General features: G+C 49.5%; 1 long non-coding RNA gene across 2 annotated transcripts in view; it reads left to right on the forward strand.

The window, feature by feature from the left end:
* The window catches only part of LOC103348944 (uncharacterized), a 252,129-nt gene continuing 231,667 nt past the window's right edge, over positions 1-20,462 (forward strand). For both annotated transcript variants that reach the window (XR_016213178.1, XR_016213179.1), the window contains exon 1: positions 1-840. This is a non-coding gene — a long non-coding RNA (uncharacterized LOC103348944). The remainder of the gene's footprint in view (positions 841-20,462) is intronic.

Consider the following 20,462-nt stretch of genomic DNA (forward strand, 5'->3'; position numbering starts at 1 on the left):
AGTTCTCTCCGACTCTTTGCTTCCCAGCACTTTCTTCTTTGCTTTTTGCGCATCAGAAAAGGGCAGTATTTCCCTTCAGGAAAGCTTTTGTTTCTTCCTGCTCTAAAATGCCTTAGCTTTTTTTAAGAAAAGAATTATTTTATTTATTTGAAAGGCAGAGTTACAGAGAGAGGTAGAGACAGCGAGAGAGAGAGAGAGGGAGAGGTCTTCCATCCGATGTTTCACTCCCCAGATGGCTGCAATGTCCGGAGCTGCGCCAATCCGAAGCCAGGAGCCAGGAGCTTCTTCCTGGTCTTCCATGCGGGTGCAGGTACCCAAGGACTTGGGTCATCTTCTACTGCTTTCCCAGGCGACAGCAGAGAGCTGGATCGGAAGAGGAGCAGCCGGGACTAGAACCGGCGCCCAAATGGGATGCTGGCGCTTCAGGCCAGGACTTTAACCCGGTGCACCACAGCGCCGTCCCCAGTGCCTTAGCTTTTCATCCAAGTCACTGCTGTACTGTCTTTCCCATCGTTAGGCTTTGAACGGAATTTGGAACTCCTATGGATGTTTCAACTCCAAAGCCTGATGTTGGTGGTTAATGGATCACTGCCGGGTGGATTAAGGTTTGAGGTTTGATGCAATGGTTGTGTCTGAAGGTGGGGACTCTGGATTGGATTGGGTTAGGCTGCTGGGGTGGGGCCCGTGAGCAATCAGTGACAGCTGTGTAAGGAGAGACCCGCAGAGGGGAGAGGGAGAGTGTGGTTCCCTGTCTGCTTTCTGGCTCACCGTGCGGGTGTTGCTCTGCTTCCACTGGCCTCGCCAGAAGCCTGAACCAACAGGGCTGTCCCATCTTGCACTGTAAGTGGAAATAAACCCGATTCCTTCCTGATACCTACCTCTCGGGTATTTGAAAGTTACGGGAAGCTGAGTTAGTATAACCCATCGCCATCTTTGCCCAGTTGCCTTCCTCCTTCCTTTTACCTTTCTTCCTCATGTCCACCATATCACATGAAACTCACTGGAATGGCAACTGTCCACTGGGTTGGGTGTGGAAAAGAGGGGTCTCAGGGTCGGACCGGAGCAAGAATCTACCGTGAGTGCCCTCCTCATCGCACATGTGTGCTGCGCCTTCCTGGGTGGTGTGCATGACGAGGTGGCACAGCCCATTGGGAGGGGACTGTGGGAGATGTGCTCTGCTTCTGCTTCAGCGCACGCCTCCTCTCTCCTGGTGCAGCACCTGGGGTTTGTGTTCAGGAACTCCGTCTCTTCTACTTACTTGGTGGGACTTATCATTTGGGGTCCTACCTGTGTAGCCCAGATGCGGCCTCCATGGGGCTCCTCTTAGTCCTTCTTTGAAGCCTAGCACGGAGGGGAAATTCAGAGGTAGGGTCAGGTACATCTGCTTGGAGAGAGAACATGTGAACATGAGGCAAAGACCACAGAAGGCAGGATGGGGAGGGAGGATTTTGTTATTATTTGAATTCTGGTTCTGGCAGTGCCAAAGCCACATCATGTTGGAGCTCATTAAGACTCTTTCTGCTAAAACTAGATCAGTCTGGTCTCGTTTGTGGAACAGCCCTTCAGGGAGTTACAGCACTGGTCTGGCCCTCTCTCTCCCCACTCTGCAGTACGTGGTGCTCACCCTTGCCTTGCTCCATGTTGGCTACAGGGGCCACCTCAGGAGTGGGCACCAGGCATTGTCCAGGTCCACGAGACTCACTGCTGGCATTCTGGCCGGAATCCGAGTTTTCTCTGCGGTTTCAGGTCTGGAGGACACAGTCCGGTTGGAGACGGCCTGTCTGAGAGCACAGTTTTGGGGGGAATTTGCATGTGGAGATCAGGGCTGATGACAGCAGGATTGGGAGCAGCTGAGGTTCGGAGGTGCTGGGAGCGTAAAGATCCCATTAAAGGGAGTTGTTCATCAATGTCACAGCACACATGCTCAAAATCTCCCCAAACCATGCCAACCACGCACTTTTTCCCAACTGGCTTCATTTTCCAAAAGGAGACTTGGAGCAGTGTTAGCCAGGAGAAAAGTGATTTCTACCATTTGCTCACTCTCCACAAGGAGCAGAGTCCTCGGAGGATCCGAGTTTTGCGTTTTATTTAGATCGGTGTTTTCTCAGCTGTGTATCTTGCCATCTCTGCGTGGTGGGCCTTAAATCTGCCTATGTCGCCAAGGTCCTGCAGGCGAGGGAAAGCACGTATGTGGCATGCAGACAGGAATCGCCAGTTTTCGGATGTACACAGGTGCTGCTGTGGCGGACTGTTAGAACCCTGAGACTGCTTGGCACAGCTGTGCATCAGTGAGTGGAGAAGCTCACCAGCAGCCTTTAATGGGGAAAGGTCTGAAAACAAGTTTTGGTGTTAATGATTTCACATGGCGAGTTTGTAGTATGTGAAGAAACGAGAAGGTGGCAGGAACGTGTGAGACCATTCGTAGGGGTTCTGTGACCCTTGGACACTGTGCATGGCTACACATGTGCATGCATGTGCATGGCTACACGTGTGAGCGGCACGGGGAAGGGGTGGAGAGCCACTGCCCCCTCACCCTTATCTCCAGCTCCCTGGGGGCCTCCTCCCTCATCATTTTGCCTCTGCCCCCCTGCTGGCTACTCCTCTGCCAGCTGGTCTGCTTCCAGGATCTTGGAAGCGCTTGGCTAGCTCCTATCCCAGGGCCTTGGCCCACGGGCTCACCGCTCCTCTGTGTTCACCCACAGCCGTGGGCATGAGCTAGCTTCCGTGCTGGTCTCTGAGCAGGGCTGACTCCCCCAGGGATGGAGGCATCCCGGGAGCGGCGCTGGGGCCGGCTCCGTGTCCATTTGCACCTCATGTTTCCCTGGGTCCCCACGTCACACCGTGTGCTGCCCATGCAGCTGGCGGCTGAGGTGTCAGGAGCGCCCTTTCCCCTTTCTCTGCTGCCCACTTCCGTCCCCCATTTCTCCTGTGCTTGATGCTGTGACCAGTCTTGGGCCTCTTCAAGGGCAGAAACTGAACTGGATTTCTCTATCTCCAATGTATGTATCTATTTTTATCCACACTGTGACGGGAGGGCCCACCTGCGTGTCTGTGACACAAGCAGAAAGCTATGTCCTATATTCAGCCCTCGACTAAAAATAACCCGGCACAGGCTGGGCTGTAATGGGACTCAGATGCTGTGTGCAGCAGACTCGGGAACATGCCTGTCTCTGCACACTGGGGCAAACCCAGCGTGGAGCTCATCGGTGGAAGGCACAACATCTAAGCAACCGCTCACAGCAGCTCCGGGTGTTACTCCAGGGGTGCCTGGCGGCAGAGGCCCATGAGTCTCTCTGTCACTTTGGTACGTCCCCCTCATCTGCTCCCCCTTAGGGGAACACTGAAAGATTGCAGGCCACCTGGGAGTTAGGCTGCATTTACAATAACACATCAGTGTGAATGGCTGGGCATGCACCCTGGGTCTTATCCCCAGCACCCAGGGTCTCGCCAGCTGTGTGGTCGCAGCCGGTGGCTGTCCTCCCTGAGCCAGGTGGACAGAACCATGGACCCGACTCACAGGGCTCCCCCTGGATTGAAGCTCTCAAGGGGCTCCTCGGAAGTCAGTAGCCACTGTCACTGCCTCTTCTCCGTGGGGATGGGGCAGATTAAATGGGGCGAACCTTCTGGGCTCAGAAGGTTTTGCTTTTTCTTCCTCTGCAGCTGGAGTGGTGAATCAGGGACATGTCAGAAGGTAGCAGGGTTGAGGTGCGTGGGAAGAGGTGGAAAGAGACCAGCCCTGTCTAAGCCTTTGTCAAGCATTGCATTTGGGGCAGGGCTTGGGGCTGGGGCACTTGCAGCTTGAAAAGGAAGAGGGGACAGTGGGGTACAACAGTAAGTTTGTTCCCATCAGACTAAAGTATTGGAGGACTCTGAGGAGGGCAGCTGGGCCAGATCTGGGTGAAACCTGGGTCAGAGCAGATCCTGGCGTGAGATGGAGTCTCCCAGCCTCCTGGCAGCTGCAGAGCCACGGGTTTCCTGGTAGGTTTTTGAATGTGGTGTTTTCTTTGCACAATGCCACCCTCACATGCTCCTTGCCTCTGAAACCTGTGTTTAGTTACTGTTTGTTTCCATGGTGAGGCAGGTTAAGCCACCACATGCAATGCTGGTGTCCCATGTGTGCTCCGCTTTGAGTTCCTGCTGCTCCACTTCTAATCCAGCTCCCTGCAAATCCCAGCTCCCTGGGGAAAAGCAGCAGTGGATTGGCCAACTGCTCAGGCCCCTGCACCCACGTGGAAGACCTAAAAGAAGCTCCTGGCTTCAGTCTGGCTCAGCTCTGGAGGTTGAGGTCAATTGGGTGTCATCCAGTAGATGGAAGATGGATTTATCCCTCTCTTCCTCTGTCTGTAACTCTGCCTTTCAAATCAATAAGTACTTTTTTTTTTTTTTTTAAGACACTATTTGGGATGCCCACATCCTGTATCAGAATGCCTCAGGCCAAGCCACTCTCAATCAAGCTTCTTGTTAATGTGCACCCTGGAGGGGGGTGCAGCAGGTGATGGCTCAAGTTCACATGGAAGGCCTGGATTACATTCCCAGCTCCTGGCTTTTGCCTGGCACAGCCCTGGCTGCTGCAGGCATTTGGGAGTAAACCAGTTGATGGGAGTTCTCTCCCTCTGTCTCTCTCCCCTTTTGTTTCTTCAGTGAATAACTTAAAAATCCAGGGCAGCAAAACTTTTCTCAACTCTTCCCTTTTCCAGTTCTGCTCCCCTGGCAAAGTGGCTGAAACCACGTTGGTGTCAGACGTCTCAGGACGCTCAAATGCACTAGTAGGGCTTCTAGGACTTAAAAAACGATTTAGAAGATGCAGCTGTATCAATAGTCACAGCACATCTGTTTAAGTACCAAAAAGGACAAAAATGTCTTTGCTTTTATTGTCCTAACAGTACCACAGTTTGCTTAATTACTTCTACATTGTTGGCTGTACCCCAAGTTGTATAATTATTCCATTAATTTTGGGACATTTAAGTTACCTTAAATTCTTGTTACTGTAAATAATATTATGGAACACATCTTTTTTCCGTATACTTTAAAGATTTTTCACTTCAAGTTGATGATCAAAATTATAAAGCTTGGAGCAAATGCAGTAAACACTTTTGTGGATCATGATACCACCAGGCTACCTCCAAAAATGACTGTAGCAATCGGTGGTGCAGTTACAAACACGAGAGAGCCCTCTTCAGCGCCCTGTCTTTGTTGCTTTTTTGATCTGGATATCCCGTTGTTACTTTGAAATCCAGATCTGTAATTTTCATGTGTACGTACATTCCTTGGCTATCATTCTTTGGGAGAAACCTACTGGAATATAAAATTTAAGACCCCGGTTTTAAAGTTAGATTTCTTCTAAGGTCCAAAATACTGAAGCTGGATTGCGTTGAAACGTGCAATGATGAAATGACTGAGCGTGTTGTGTTCCTGTGCTGTTTTCTCAAGCGTGCGTCATTTCTAGCTTCTTTAAGCTCTGCAGCTTGGTGCCATAGGGAAAGGTATGGGAAATCGCTTAGATCCCGTGTTGGCCGAGAACAGAACTCTGTCTCTGCGCTTGTCTGGCACGTCTTAACTAAATATATGGTGAGGCTTACAAGTGTTTCAGAAGTTTTTCCAGGGTTTGGGAAAAAGGGATGAGTCTCCTGCCTTTGTGAGCACGAGACGCTGCACTTGGTGTCAGTGCCTCCAGGTTCCGTGATGGAAGAGTGTGTCGGAAGCTGTGCAAAGACCCTACGTTAATTGCAAATAGAGTTTTGAGATTTTTCCTTTGCTCTTTGTTCACTGGCCACGATTTATAGTATGGTAAACAGACATTCCAAACTGGCTCTCACGCATTGTATCCGCATGATGCCAGCTTTGTAAGTGCACTATAAATTTTGTGCTAAGACTGGTTTCATGCTCCTTTTCACCCGAGCACAAAAATGGATTGATCTCAAAACCCAGACAGTTGCACGGATGGTTGGTCCGATTGTTCCACCTGCCCTAATGGATCACTGTGTAACAGGCTGGAAAAACAGGAAACTTGATTCAGGTACCTCTCGATCAGAGGCGGGGTAAAGCCGTGGGAGGCTCAGGCCATCGCCATGTGCCCTGGAGACTCCGTTGTACATGAGGGCTTATGAAATACATTGGGATGCTTTGCTGGTCTCACCTCGTTCATGCTTAAGACAAACTGCATTTGTTTGTTTTTAATATTTGTTTATTTGAAAAGCAGACTTAGAGAAAGAGAGACAAAGATCTTCAGTCCAGTGGTTCAGTGACAGCAGTGGCAAAGCTGGACCATCCTCCAGTGCTTTCCAGGTGCATTAGCAGGGGGCTGTATCAGAAGTGGAGTGGCTGGACTCTAACCTGTTGTTCATGTGGGATGCTGGCATTGCAGGCAGTGGCTTACCCTGTTGTGCCATAACACCAGGTGCCCCTGAATTTTTTTTTTTCACAGTATCACTATAAGCACATGATGTGTTTTGAGATGGTGTTCAGCTTTCCCAAAGGAGTGCTTTAAGTGCATTAGTTTTGGTTTGAAAATTTTCCAGGTAACTTTTCAATCAGGACAACATACATGACTGTCTCAAATGTGAGAAACAAACAATTCTCAACACAGAATTTGTAGAGGAAAAATGCCCTGTCAGTTTGTAGCTGTTTGTCTCTCTCCAATCTGTGTCCCTTCTCTGCCTCTCTAAACCCTCATCCAACCACCTGCTGGCCCACCTGTTTCATCTTGGTATTTGTAGGACCCCTGAACAAACATGAAAGTCTTAGAGCTGGTGTTATGGCAGAATAGATTAAGCCAACACCTGGCATACCATATGGTGCTGCTTCAAGTCCCAGCCACTGTACTTCGGATCCAGCTCCCTGCTGATGTGCCTTGCTCAAGTGCTTGGACTCCTACACCCACATGGGAGACCAAGATGAAGTTCTAGGCTGCTGGCTTCAGCTGGCTATTGTAGCCATCCGGAGAGTGAACCACTGGGTGAAAGATACCTCTCTCTCTGTCTCTCTCACCCCTGCCCCTGTCTTTCCCTTCTCCCGTCTGTAACTCTGCCTTTCAAATAAATCTTTTAAAAAAAATGTAAATCTTTTCCCCTGTGGCAAGCATTTGGCTTAGCCATTAAGAAGCCGGTGTCCCACGCCAGCATGCTTGGATTCCAGTCCTGGCTCTGCTGCAGAATCCAGCTTCCTGTTAGTGCATACCCTGGGAGGCAGCAGTGGTGGCTCAAGTGCTTGGGTTTTGTGGGAGACCTGGCTTGAGTTCCAGCCCTGGCCATTACAGGCCGGGGGTGGGGGGGAGTGAGGCAGTGGCTGGCTCTGAAGTCCTCTCTCTGCTGCTGACCAGGGGAGGAATCTCCTGCTGTGAGTGCCACTCCCCAGAGAGCTGTTTGACACCACTCTGCCGAGGGGGATCGCTGACCTGGGCAGAGAAACCAGTGCGTGGGTGACTAGAGAAAATCGATCCATCTGTGTTAATGAACCATGTGTAATAGAGTTCAAATGCACCACCGATAACGGCAACCATGAAACAGCCAGCTTTGCCTTTGAGATCTGGGCTGCAGTGCTTGGAGGTCAGCCAGTGCTTTCTGTTTGGTGACAATGAGTGTGCAGCAGCATTCGGAACCAATCCTTAGCTTGGGTGGGGCTCAGGGCAGGCTGGGGAGCGCTGAGGCTCCAGACCCCCCTGCGGCAGAAGGCCTTCTGTTTCGTTCCTGGCTTTGCTCCCTGCACATGTGGAACCGATGTGTTTCCCCTAGCCCAGTCTCTGCTGGCTGAGTCTCCCTTGCAGAGGTGGGGCCTGCTCCACGGCCTCGTCCACAGCAGCTGGGCCTCTCAGACAGCTTTCCCCTCACCTCACTTCATAATCCTCCCACTCTTTCCTGTTAAAGATACGTGGTTCCTGAGGTTCCCTTTGCCCAGACTCCCTCGAGAGGGTGCCAGGGTTAGAGTGGAGCTGGTCACTGCCTTGGGACGGCCTCACCTCTACTACAGTCCTTGATCCTGCGGGCTGTTTTTCCACAGGTTTGTTCTGTTCTCTTCCCTGTATTGGGTGGGCTGTCAATGCATTCTGTAGTGAAGTCTGGTGAAATCCAAGGGCGGAGCATCAAACGATGGAACTGTGGGAGTGCCACTGGCAAACAGCCAGTGTAACCATGGGCTAAGCAATTGACTCTTCCAATAGGAATCCTGTTTTTGGTGTGGGCATTTGGTGCAGTTAAGGCACTGCTTGGGACATCTGTATCCTTTATGGGGGAGCCTGGTGTCCAGTCCTGCTTCATTCCTAATCCAGCTGCCTGTTAGTGTACACCCTGGGAGGCAGCAGGTGACAGCTCAAAGACTTGGGTCCCTGCCACCCACCTGGGAGACCTTGATTGAGTTTCTGGGTCCTAGCTTTGGCCTGGTCCACCCCTGGCCATTGAGAGCATTTGGGAGAATAAACCAGTGGGTAGAAGATCTGTCTCTATCTTTCTCTCTGCCTTTCAAGTAAATAAAGAAAAAATACTGAAGACAAGTGAATTTAGTTTGAAAAATAGAATGAAAATTTCCAGCAACATGGAATAGAAATGTAAATTTAGTTTTCAGTGATTCCTTACTTAATGGGAAATTTTCCATTTCCACATTGGAAAACAAGGTAAAAGTGCAGTTGGTTCATTATTCATCCATTTAGTCAGGATATTCTTTTTGAGCATCTCTGGGAGTCAGATTTTGTGCTGAGTAATGGAGGTACAAAGATGAGTAATACAGCTTCTTCCCACAGGGATCTAGATGACAGCCAAGGGGAGAGACACAAGCACCCTGGGCCACTTAGAAACACTGTGACCATTCATTCCATTACAGGACACACAGCCAGGGCGAAGGGAGCGTGATGAACCAGTAAACGGATGAGTGAGTGAACCTCTCCATCCACACATGCAATGGAAAGCCAGTAGCTCAGGGGCTGCGTACTGAGTGTGGTGCTTTGGAAACACATCTGCATTTATTAATGCTCTTCCCAGCAAGATGGCACGTGTGCATTCTTTATCTTTTCGATTGAAAAGATTTATTTACTTTTTTCAAAGAGTTACAGGAAGAGAGGGAGAATCAGAGAGAGACATCTTCCCTTCACAGGTTCATTCCCCAATCAGCTATAATGGCTGTGGCTTGACCAGGCTGAAACCAGGAGCCTGGAACTCCTTCTAGGATCTCCCACATGGGTGCTGGAGCCAATTGGGCCATCTTCTGTTGCCTTCTCAGATGCATTAGCAGGGAGCTGGATTAGCAGTGGTGTGGTTGAGACTTGAATGGGCACTCTGACGTGGCCTGCTGGCATTGCAAGCTGTGGCTTAACCCAGTGCACCGATTGTGCCCCTGCATTCTTTATCTTGAAATGAGGCAGGTGTTTGGATTGCTTTGCCCCACAGACTGCGGTGGGAGTGAAGCTGTGTGACAGCCACAGCCAAGATGTGAAAGGTGGAGCAGACCCTGCCTTGCTTGTTGAAGCTCTGTGTGGAAGCCCCAGGCAGCCTAAAGCAAGGGACCAGGGAGAGGGGAGAGGGGTGATGGAACCCCCTCACTGGGCTCCAAACTGGTCCAGTTTAACACACCCCACCATGGCAACCGTGTGGGAGCCCCCACAGTGAGGCCCCTGCCAGGTTCCTGATTCACAGGCTGTTGTCTTAAGACACTAAGTATAGGGTGATAGTGTCTATGTCAGTAGAAGTGGGAGAGAGATGGTGTGGCTCAGTGCAGTGCTGCTGCAACAAAACCCACAGCACACAGCCGCGGCCCTGCCTTTGGGTGAAGGCGAGGGTGGTGGAGACGACAGACAAATGTGAGTTGTCCCCTCACCTCAGCAGTCCTAAGGGACCCACCCTGTGGGCCAGCTCCCCCTGTCTGAGGTAGACACTGACCTGTTTTCTGTTCCTGTAGGTTTCCTTTTCCAGAATGTTGTGCAAGCGGAACCATGTAATAGATGACTTTTTGATTTTGGTCTCTCTCACTTGGTGTAATGAGTTAAAGAGTTACCCATCTGGTGTGAGCACCAGTAATGTGTTTCCTTTCTTACCAGGTGGTCGTCCCTGGTATGTCCATACCGCAGCCTTTTGATACACTCATCAACGGCAGTACATTTGGGGATTGTGAATGAAGCTGCTACAAACATACAGGCACAGGCTTCTGTATGTACCCGGGTTTTCATTCCTCTGGGGTAAATACCCAGGAGTTGAATGACTGTGTCACATGGAGAATGTGTGCTTAGCTCTATGAGAACCTGCCAAGCCATTGCCCAAGCGCCTGCTTCCTTTTCCAATCTCATTGGTGATGGCTAAAGGTTCTAGTTGCTTAATGTTCTTGACAGCACTTGGATTTGTCAAGTTTTAAGAGAAGCCAATCTGATGCATATGCAGTGGCGACTCACTTTTATTTTGCATCTGTCAAATGACTAACGTTGTTGAACAATCTATGTTTTTGTTTTTTTGCCATTCAAAAATCTGTTTTGGTGAAGTAAATGTTCAAATCTGTTATGCAGTTTATTTTATTGGGTTGTTTGCCTTCTTACTGTTGAGTTTTGAGATTTCTTTATATACTCTGTGGGGGCTGGGATTGTGGCAAAGTAGGATAAGCCACTGGATAACTGGTAAGTCTGGGCTGCTCCACTTCCAATCTAGCTCCCTGCTAATGTGCCTGGGAAAGCAGCAGAGATGGTCCAAGGTTTTTGGGAGACTCAGATGGAGTACTTGGCTCCTGGTTCATCCTGGTCCAGCTCTGGCTGTTGTGGCCATTGGGCAGTAAACCAGTGGGTGGGTGATTCTCTCTCTCTCTCTCTCTGTAAGTCTGACTTTCAACATTAATAAACAAATCTTAAGAAAATCTGGGTGTTGGTTTATGAAAATTGAAATCCTGGGCAATAGTTGTTTATTATGTAGACACCAGAGATAATGCATAAGAAAATGGAGCTACTTTTTCTGCCCATTCACTTTCCAGGAATAAAGTCTATATTTTTTTGTATTTCACATAATTTAATTTAGAAAGTATGGTGTGGGAGGTAAAGTGAAAGAACAGGAGTTTAGGCTGTAAGATCCAACCATTTGGATTCAAATCCCAGCTTTGTTAACTGTGACATTGGGAAAAGTACTTATTTATTTTTAAAAATTCTTTTTAAATGTTTATTTGAGATACAGAGAGACAGAGATATCTTCCATCTGCTGATTTCCAAATGCCTACAACAACCAGGACCAGGTCAAAGTCAGCAAACTCTGATATGGGTGTCAGGAACCCAACTACTTGAGCCATCACCTGCTGCCTCCCAGGGGGGAGTTGGGTGTAGAGCTGGACTTGAGCACAGGTGTCCTGATACGGATGTGGGTATCCCAAGTGGGGATAGACTACTGCCTCTGAGAAAGAGGTTTAAATTCTGTGATCCTGTTTCCTTCCCTATAAAGTGTGAATGATAATGATAGGGTTTTTGTGAACACTGAAACAATGCTTCTAAATGCTTACCCAAGATGGATGTCTAGTATGTGATAAATATAAATGACAAGTTGTAAATATGAACAGAACCCAGAGCCGGCTGTAAGGCACTAGGCTGTGTGTGGTGCAGCAATGGAACAGCACAGTTGTAAATGGCTTCCTTCCTTAGGGAGTCCGCAGTTTGCGATTGACTTGGGGACACTCATATATGCAAAGAACAGTGGGGTGGCTCAGGGGAGGATGCTTCGCCAAGAGACGTGTGTCTGTGTGGACCCTGGAGGGGGACCTGTGAGTGGAGAGCAGGAGGGCTTGGAGAAGCAGTCACGTGGTGGGCTGCGGGGAACGACGCTCTGGAATTGGTGAGTGCAGAGCAGGTCATGGAGGACCAGGAGGCTGGACTCTGTTCTGTCCATCATCTTGGGCTCAGAGAAAGCCAGCCCGCAACCAAGGGGACTCCGGCCAAGGTTTATTTCCTTTCCTTTGGCAAAAAGAAAAAAAAAAATCACACTTGTAAATCATTAATGGCTCATTTTCAGGAGGAGACCACGGTCCTGGGAGTTCTATGTTTCTGTTTGGCAGAGAACTAAAAAGAAGTGCCTGGAAGGACGTGCCGTATGAATCGGCCTCTGTGCCCGGTGCCTGTGTGGGGTGGGCTGGCGAAGACCGCAGTGATACACACGTCTGCTGCTCGGGCTGTGAGCGTGAAAGGACTTGGATGGCAGAGTAGGCACACGCAGGAAGTTTCAGGGCAGAGTAGTTGTAGTCAAGACACGTCAGATCGCTCTTGCACGGCTCTGTGTTGATGTCTTGCTCATGCTTGCAGAGTTGTAGTTTTCTGTCTACTCGTCCCCTTCTTAGAACATCCAAGGAAGTGAGAAGTCGGTTCATTGATCAGTCCCTGAATATGTTTTCAAGGGAACAGTGAGCTCTTAAATTATTCGCTCACTTTCCATTGTGCAGTATCGTTGAGGCAGAACTAATAGTTGGAGAATTAATTTCCAGAGAAGATTTAGTTACTTCTGAAAATAACATAAGCTTGTTTTCCTCAAAAGTGTGATCTGACATCTCCCAGGATAACACCCGGGAGAAGTGTTGGGAAGAGAAGAGAAGAAGTTCGTCAGGGGCTGGCGTTGTTTGAGGTTAAGCTGCCACTTGGGGTGCCTGCACCCTACATTGGAGTGCTGGTTTCAGTCCTGGCTACTCTGCTGTGCAACCGGCTTCCCACTGGTGTGCTTGGGAAGAAGCAGATGACGGCTGGAGTATACTTGGGCCCCTGTCACCCAGGGAGAGCAGGATGGAGTTCCTGGCTTCAGCCTGGGCCAGCCCTAGCTACTGAGGCTCTCTGGGCTGTGAACCAGTGAGTGGAAGTGTGCATGCTTTCTCTTTCGGATACTCTACCTTTCAAATAAATAAATCTTAAAAAAAAAAAAAAAAAAGAAATCATTCACAGCCTAGATTAGGCAAGCAATACTCAATTAACAGTGTAGTAACAGAAAAAAACTGGCTCAAGAATGAAACATGAAAACCATTTCTTTCAGAAATGGAAGAAAATATAAGTCTCTTAAAGAAGTTTACTTTTATATATCACAAGTGGGGACCATATAAATTGTTGATGGCACCTGTGAGTTATATAGAAAAGAAAAGTAGAAATAGAAACTCCTATCTTCCCAAGCATCTGTAGACAATAGATTTATTTATGTAATTAATTTACCTGTAAGGGGGGGGGGGAGCGAGTGGGCAGGCACTTCTGTCTACCAAGTGGCTCCCCAAATGCCTGCAATAGTCAAGCTGGGCCAGGCCGAAGCTGGGAGCCAGCAACTCAGTATGGTTTCTCCTGCGGGTGGCAGGAACCCAAGTACTTGAGCCGTCACCTGCTGCCTCTCGGAGTGCACGTTAGCTAGAGGCTCTAATTGGGAGCAAAGCCAGGCATGCTGATATGGGATGCAGGCGTCTTAACCACGAGACCAAACATGCCCTCTTCACAAGTTTTCTACAGTGGAGTTTGGAGGCACCCAGACGTCTCCGTTGGCAGAGTCAGCGTCGGCTTTCTGAATTTTCTGCTGGGATGTTTATCCAGGCTCACCTGCTGAGGAGCCTTTCTTCCTTTTTTTTTTTTTTTTTAAAGATTTATTTTTATTTATTTGAAAGACAGTTAGAGCGAGAGGTAGAGACAGAGAGAGAGGTCTTCCATCTGATGGTTCACTCCCCAGATGGCCTCATTGTCTGGAGCTGAGCGGATCTGAAGCCAGGAGCCAGGAGCTTCTTCCAGGTCTCTCCTGTGGGTGCTGGGGCCCAAGGACTTGGGCCATCCTCCACTGCTTTCCTAGGCCCTAGCAGATGTCGCGAGTGCCTACTGTCACGCAGCTCGACAGTAGCAAGTGCGATGTACGACTTGTCAGTCACGGGGAAGAAAGGAACACCAGGACACAAGACTGTCTTTCCAATGAGAGATTTTATTGCTTACACACCAGGGGTTTTTTATCACACTACTCATCAGCATGCTCATTGAGGTCAATACACTTATCAGTACCAATATACTTATTAATCTATACTATTTAATACACTTATCAATAAACTTAACACTACTATTTAATGTGACTTAACTACTTAGCTTAACATAACTACTTATCTTCTACTTAACTTACTTATTATAATACTTAACTATCAGAGTAACACTATTTCCTTAATGACTAGAGGACTACGGGAATCAATGCCATTAATATCAATATCAGTAATACTACTTGAACTTATTCATCCGCAGATCACAGTATACAGTGTTAAAGTAATTTTTAGGGCTACCTAATTATAATAGTATGTGTACATCAAGGTCTCCAGCATTATTTACAGATACCTTGCATAGGGTCAAAGCATAGTTACATTATACTACACATGACTAACATTATTTGTAAAAGCTGCGTTTTCAAGGCTCGTATCATAGTCACGAAAAACAGTGTCAGTGTTCAAGGTCCAGAGCTCCATGTCTCGGCAGAGACGGATCTCGGATCAGTCACTTACAGGCAGGAAGTCGTGGGGAGGCTCTCTGGGCAGTAGGCTCAAAGTTCCCAGGCGGAAGGCCAGGCGAGAAGTTGGAGAGGTCCCCTCCTGAGAGGCCTGGTTTGGCTTTTTTTTTTTTTTTTTTTTTTTTTTTTGATAGGCAGAATGGACAGTGAGAGAGAGAGACAGAGAAAGGTCTTCCTTTGCTGTGGGTTTACCCTCCAATGGCCGCCGCGGCCGGCGCGCTGCGGCCGGCGCACGGCGCTGATCCGAAGGCAGGAGTCAGGTGCTTCTCCTGGTCTCCCATGGGGTGCAGGGCCCAAGCACTTGGGCCATCCTCCACTGCACTCCCGGGCCACAGCAGAGAGCTGGCCTGGAAGAGGGGCAACCGGGACAGAATCCGGCGCCCCGACCGGGACTAGAACCCAGTGTGCGGGAGCCGCAAGTAGGAGGATTAGCCTAGTGAGCCGCGGTGCCGGCCCTGGTTTGGCTTTGTGGTCAAATCTGGCAGCAGGCTGATGAGGACTCCAGGCAGGATGGTGAGACAGCATCTTGGCTGGTCAGGCATGGCAGCAGCAACAGCGCAGCTCCACTGGTCTCTTGATCCCGTCGTTGCCTTGTGCCGCGTAGCGAGGGGGCTAGCAGGCTGGCTCTTCGGCTCCAAGTGTGAGGAGATCCAGAGGTTCCCATGCACTGGGCCCACGCACACACACACTCACACAGACAGTGGGGTTACAGCTCAGGGACAGCTCTGCAGGTTGGCTTGTGCCACTACCTGCTCCATGCAGAGTAGTGGGCTGCCTCTTCAGCTCCAGATGTGTGGAGATCCAGAGGTTCACACATACCGGGCCATGATCCCCAACAGGATGGAGAGCGGTGCCAGGGCTCCCCTTTTATCCTCATTTTCGGACAGTGCTCCAGCTTGCCATCCTTCGACTTCTTGTCCAATCAACGCTGGTTCCTCCTTGCTTATAGTCGAACAGTCCAGTCAATACTCTTCCCGCCTTACTTATGTTTGAACTGTCCAGTCAGCGTGGGTAGGAGGGTATTGTCCGTAGCACACTGTTATCTGACCAGAGATGTCTGCTTGGTATGATTAGGAGTGTCTCCCTAACAGTCGTTAGGTATTGCCTCAGCTCCTGACTTATAACTCCATTTTACTTTTATTTTGTGGCTAGTGCTAACTTTTATTAACTCAATGTTTTACTGTGTTTCCACAGTTTATCTCCTTTTCAGGTAAGCAGTGATCTGTGACTCTTTTTGACACTCCTGTGGAATTCTCCACAGCAGAGAGCTGGACTGGAAGAGGAGCAGCTGGGACTAGAACTGGTGCCTGTATGGGATGCCGGCATTGCAGCGCCACAGTGCCAACCCCGAGGAGACTTTCTTCTTTCATCCAAAGTGACTCGAGTCCCATTTTCTTGGAGCTTTGATAAGTGAATTTCCATTCAACTAATTTTAGAACCTAGTGTTCATTGGCTTATTCATTTGGTATTTTTGATTGCTAGTTAATTTGGAAGGCTGAGGGAAAGAGGGAGCGAGGGAGAGACAGAGGGATCCTCCATCTGCTGGTTCACTCCGCAAAAGGCTGCAATGGCTGGGGCTAGGCCAAGCTGAAGCCGTGAGCCAGGGGCTCCATCTGGTCTCCCATGTGGGTGGCAGGAACTCAAGTACTTAGGCCATCTTTTGTAGGTACTTAGCAGGAAGCTGGATCGGAAATGGGCAGCCAGGACTCAGACTGGTGCTCTGATATGGGATGTGGGTGTTGCAAGCAGTTCCGCTGTGGGGCTCACCTACCACTCTATCTCCTGCTCTCTGTGGGTCTTTGGGCAAATGCTGTTTTCTACCCCCAGATGGTTCCCTTTGCTGCCTCAAGCCAGAGCTGAGTAGGATTCCCCCTTTTTCTCATGAAAGCTTCTAGAATGAGAAGCAGCACTTGGGATTCCGTAGCCCTCTGACGGCTCTGCTTCCACAACCCCTGACACAGCAAGGCCGCTTCCTGCATGAGATTGTACTGCGGCCCTTGGCGGGGTCACTGTCTTGGTCTTTCCCTTCATGACCTCCCCTGCGGCGCTCAGGAAATCCCTGCCCAGTTCCGCAGGCCGTCTGTAATCGGCCTCAGGTCTGAGCCAGCTCTGAAAAGGGCAGGCTCTGGAGAAGGTCTTGTGGCCCTGCAGATTGTCCACCTTCCTGGGCCTCAGCGTGCCCCTCTAGTGGTTCATAGTCAGGTGAGCACATCTGAGCAGCCATGATTGTCACCATGTGTAGAGTATTTGCCATGCATGTCCCGTTGTTCTCAGTGTGTTGGACCCAGCACTGTGGCGTGGGCACTGCTATTCCAGCTCCATTTGGCAGATAAGGAAACCGAGGCCCTGGATTATCCAAAAATCTGCCCAGAGTAACACAGCTGGCAAGTCCAGCTCCTAGTCAGGCTGTCTCTGTCCAGAGCCGGGGGTCATCTCTGGATGGCACTGGACAATATGGGCAGGAGGTCCTGGTAGAAATGACAGGAGAGCCTGTTCCTGGGATCTGCAAGTTCTTCACCAGGGCCTGAGTTAAGCATCAAAGATTGGCATTGGGGGAGAGAGGGAGGTAGAGGAGCAATGGCGCTGAATGGTCCGACAGAGCCCCAAAGGCTTTGATGCTGCTCCGATCAGCCTGTGTCCTGTATCTATGAGGGAAGGCCAGTCAAGGCCTTAGCCGGGGTTGCTTACTCTAAAGATCACTCTGGCCTCCATGGATAAGGGTTTGGAGGGTTGATACTGGCCACAGGGAGGGTAGTAAGGAAATGTGGCAGCTTGGGTAGGGTGCTGGCAGTGAGACTGGAGACAAAGGTGTGGATAATGACCTGTTAGAGTCAGGGTGGACTAGAAAAAGAGGAATCAAAAATGATTTGTAGGGGTGGACATCAGTCCATAGCAGAGTTTCCGGGTTGATTCTGGCTTTGGCTCCTGACTCCAGCTTCTTGCTAATGTGCACCTTGAGAGCAGTGGTGATGGCTCAAGTGACTGAGTCCCTGCCACCCATATGGGAGAGCTGAATGGAGTTCCTGGATCCTGGCTGCAGCTCCAGCCAGGGGCTGTTACAAGCATTTGGGGGAGTGAACCAGCAGATGGGAGCTTGTTCTGTATGTTTGTTTCTTAAAAAAAATAAATAAAAAAAAGGAAAAGTTGTAGTATCTGGCATAACCCAGAGATGGACAGTGCAGGAAGAAATTTGGAGACAGAGATTTTCACTTATGGAATGGGAGGTGCTTTGGATTCCTGCAGATTGGAAGTGGGTGAGTGTGGTTGTAGTCTCCGATGAAAGGTCTGGGATGGCGAGAGCTTGGGAATCATCAGAAGGTAGCTGATAGTGGAAGTAGGCCTGGGTGAAACTGGTGAGGAGGAGGATAGGGAAGGAAAAGATAAGGACAGAAGATGGGGCTGGTGTTGTGGCGTAGTGAGTTAATTCTTCTGCCACACCCACGTGCCCTAGGAGCGCCGGGTCAGATCCCAGCTGTTCTGCTTGTGAGCCGGCTTCCTGCCAGTGCAGCTGGGAAGGCAGCGGAAGATGGCCCAAGTACTTGGGTTCCTGCCCCCAATATGGGAGATCTGGGTGGAGCTCCTGCCCCATGTATTCAGCCTGGCCCAGCCCCATCCATTGCAGCCATTTGGGTAGTGAACCCACCGATAGAAGACCTGTCTTTCTCTCTCTCTGCCTTTCAAATAAATAAGTCTTTTACAAAAACAGATAACAGGTGTTGGGGACACTCACTTGAAGTGTGGGGTGCAGTTGGGTTGAGCTGTGCAGTCATAGGGGTCAGAGGAGAGCAGAGTGGGAATGTTGTTGGTGGGGGTCATGCAGTGAGTGTGGACTTGGCAGGTTTTCGGGGTTGCTCTGGAGTGAAGTCAGAAACCACAGGAGGGGCCAGCACTGTGGCTTAGCGAATAAAGCCACCGCCTTCAGTGCCGGATCCCATGTGGGCGCCGGTTTGAGTCCTGGCTGCTCTACTTCCGATCCAGCTCTCTGCTGTGGCATGGGAAGCCAGTGGAAGATGGCCCAAGTCCTGCACCTGCATGGGAGACCTGGAGGAGGCTCCTGGCTTTGGATCAGCGCAGCTCTGGCTGTTGTGGTCACTTAGGGAGTGAACCAGCGGATGGAAAGACTCCCTCCTTCTCTCTGCCTCTCCTTCTCTGTCTGTGTAACTCTGACTTTCAAATAAATTATAAATAAATAAATAACACATAAAAAATAAAGCTGCAAGTCTCTCAATAAATGTATATGTTTTCTGCCAAAAACTTGAAATGCACCCAAAACTAGACTTGGAGTTATGAAGCATAAAAAGAAAACTGGGTCTTGGTGCTGGACTCCAGAGCACAGAAGAAAGAGGCTTTCAGAGGACTCAAACCAAACTTCTGGGAGCTGGCCCTGTGGCAGGGGGTATGCTGGTTTTTATTTTTATTTCAAGATTGGGACTTGTAGACATTGGGAAAAATAGAATTTTGTAGACTAGAATATAAAGTCATCACTAATATCATCATCCAAAAATAGCTACAGTTAACATTTGGGCGTATAGCCTTCCAGTTTCTGTTACTTCTTTTATTATTTTATTATCTGAAAGGCAGAGAGGAGAGAGGAGGAGAGGTCTTCCATCTGCTGGTCAGGGATGGGCCAGGGCAAAGCAAGGGCTGGGGACTCCATCTGCATCTTCTGTGTGTGTGGCAGCAATGCAAGTACTTGGGCCATCAGCTGTGCCTCCCTGGGTGCACATGAGTAGGAAGCTGGATGGGAAGCAGAGGTGGGACCTAAACCCAGGCACTTGGATGCACTTGGATGCACTTGGATATGGGCGTGCCGAGCTCTGGCACCCACAGCACCATAATGCCCGTTTATTTTCAGGTGCGTTCATATGTGTTTTTCTTTTCCCGCCTTGAGGTTTGTTGTACTCTCTATTTTGTAATCTTTTCTGATTTAATATGTTGACATATTTTCTCAATCATTAGATGTTCTTTTATAATATACTTGAAAAAATGATTATCTGTATGACTTCAAATGAGTGTACTAGAGTTCATTAATCAGTCTCCTAACATTGTTTATTTGGATTATTTGTAGTGAATGGGATTTCTGGAGTATGTTTCTGATAATTGCCTTAGGATACGGGAAGAGCTGTTCTCTGGCTTGTCCACTGAGGCGTCCTCAGTGCCCAGGGCAGCACCTGGCCAGTGGTGGTTGTTCCTGTTGAAGGTGCCCAGAGGTGATTCTGTCAAGGGGTGGGGCAGTCCAGAGACCTTCTAGAGGGCCAGGGCTGGCTCATGACACTGAAAGCTGAGGTGACCAGCAGGACCCGGTCTCCAGCTGCCGCAGGTGCCAGGCTGACCCTTGCTGCCACCGAGAGCTGGCTTGGCGGGGACCCCGGACCCTGGGAAGCCCATCTTTTTCTCCAGGATGTTGGCTGGCTGCTTCTCAGGCTGCTGGCACTGTGTTGTGCCAGAGCTGAGCCCCACCCTGCCTCCACCCCTCCGAGCTGGACAGGGGCTGAGAGGCAGGTCCTCATGTGCTGGAATCTTCCTGATGGATCTTTTGGGCCTCCTGTACTCTGGACTCTTGAAAACAGAGATTTTTCTAATTTAACACGTTCAACTATACTTTGGCCAAATGCATCATTTTGAGAATTAAGCCTGGTCTCAAGGCGTAGACTCCTGAGCAGATATTCAGGAAGCACCGTCCTTTCTGGAAAAGGTGGCAAAGGCAGGTAATGTCGTTGATTAAGTTTTCTGCTGACAACTTCAGATGTTTTTTGCTTTTGCAGAAAATGAGGCACCCGCAGACAGAAAGTTAGGTTTATCTTTGGCTTGCCTCAGCCCAAACAAATTACTGTGTGCCCTAAGCGAAACGTTAAGAACATGCCACTAAAATAAAAGCCACGAAGTCAGCGTGGACTGTGCTGGACCAGCAGAGTTTGGGTTGGGGATGAAACCAGGCCTGGGGCTGGATCTGGATGCCCCCAATCCCAAACGTCGTGGGACTGACGAGGTGCCAGGTGGCTGAAGGGACTCACAGCATTC

Source organism: Oryctolagus cuniculus, chromosome 9, assembly GCF_051225735.1.
Source record: "Oryctolagus cuniculus isolate XC-2025 breed Fujian yellow rabbit chromosome 9, ASM5122573v1, whole genome shotgun sequence".
NCBI classification, from domain to species: Eukaryota; Metazoa; Chordata; class Mammalia; order Lagomorpha; family Leporidae; genus Oryctolagus; species Oryctolagus cuniculus.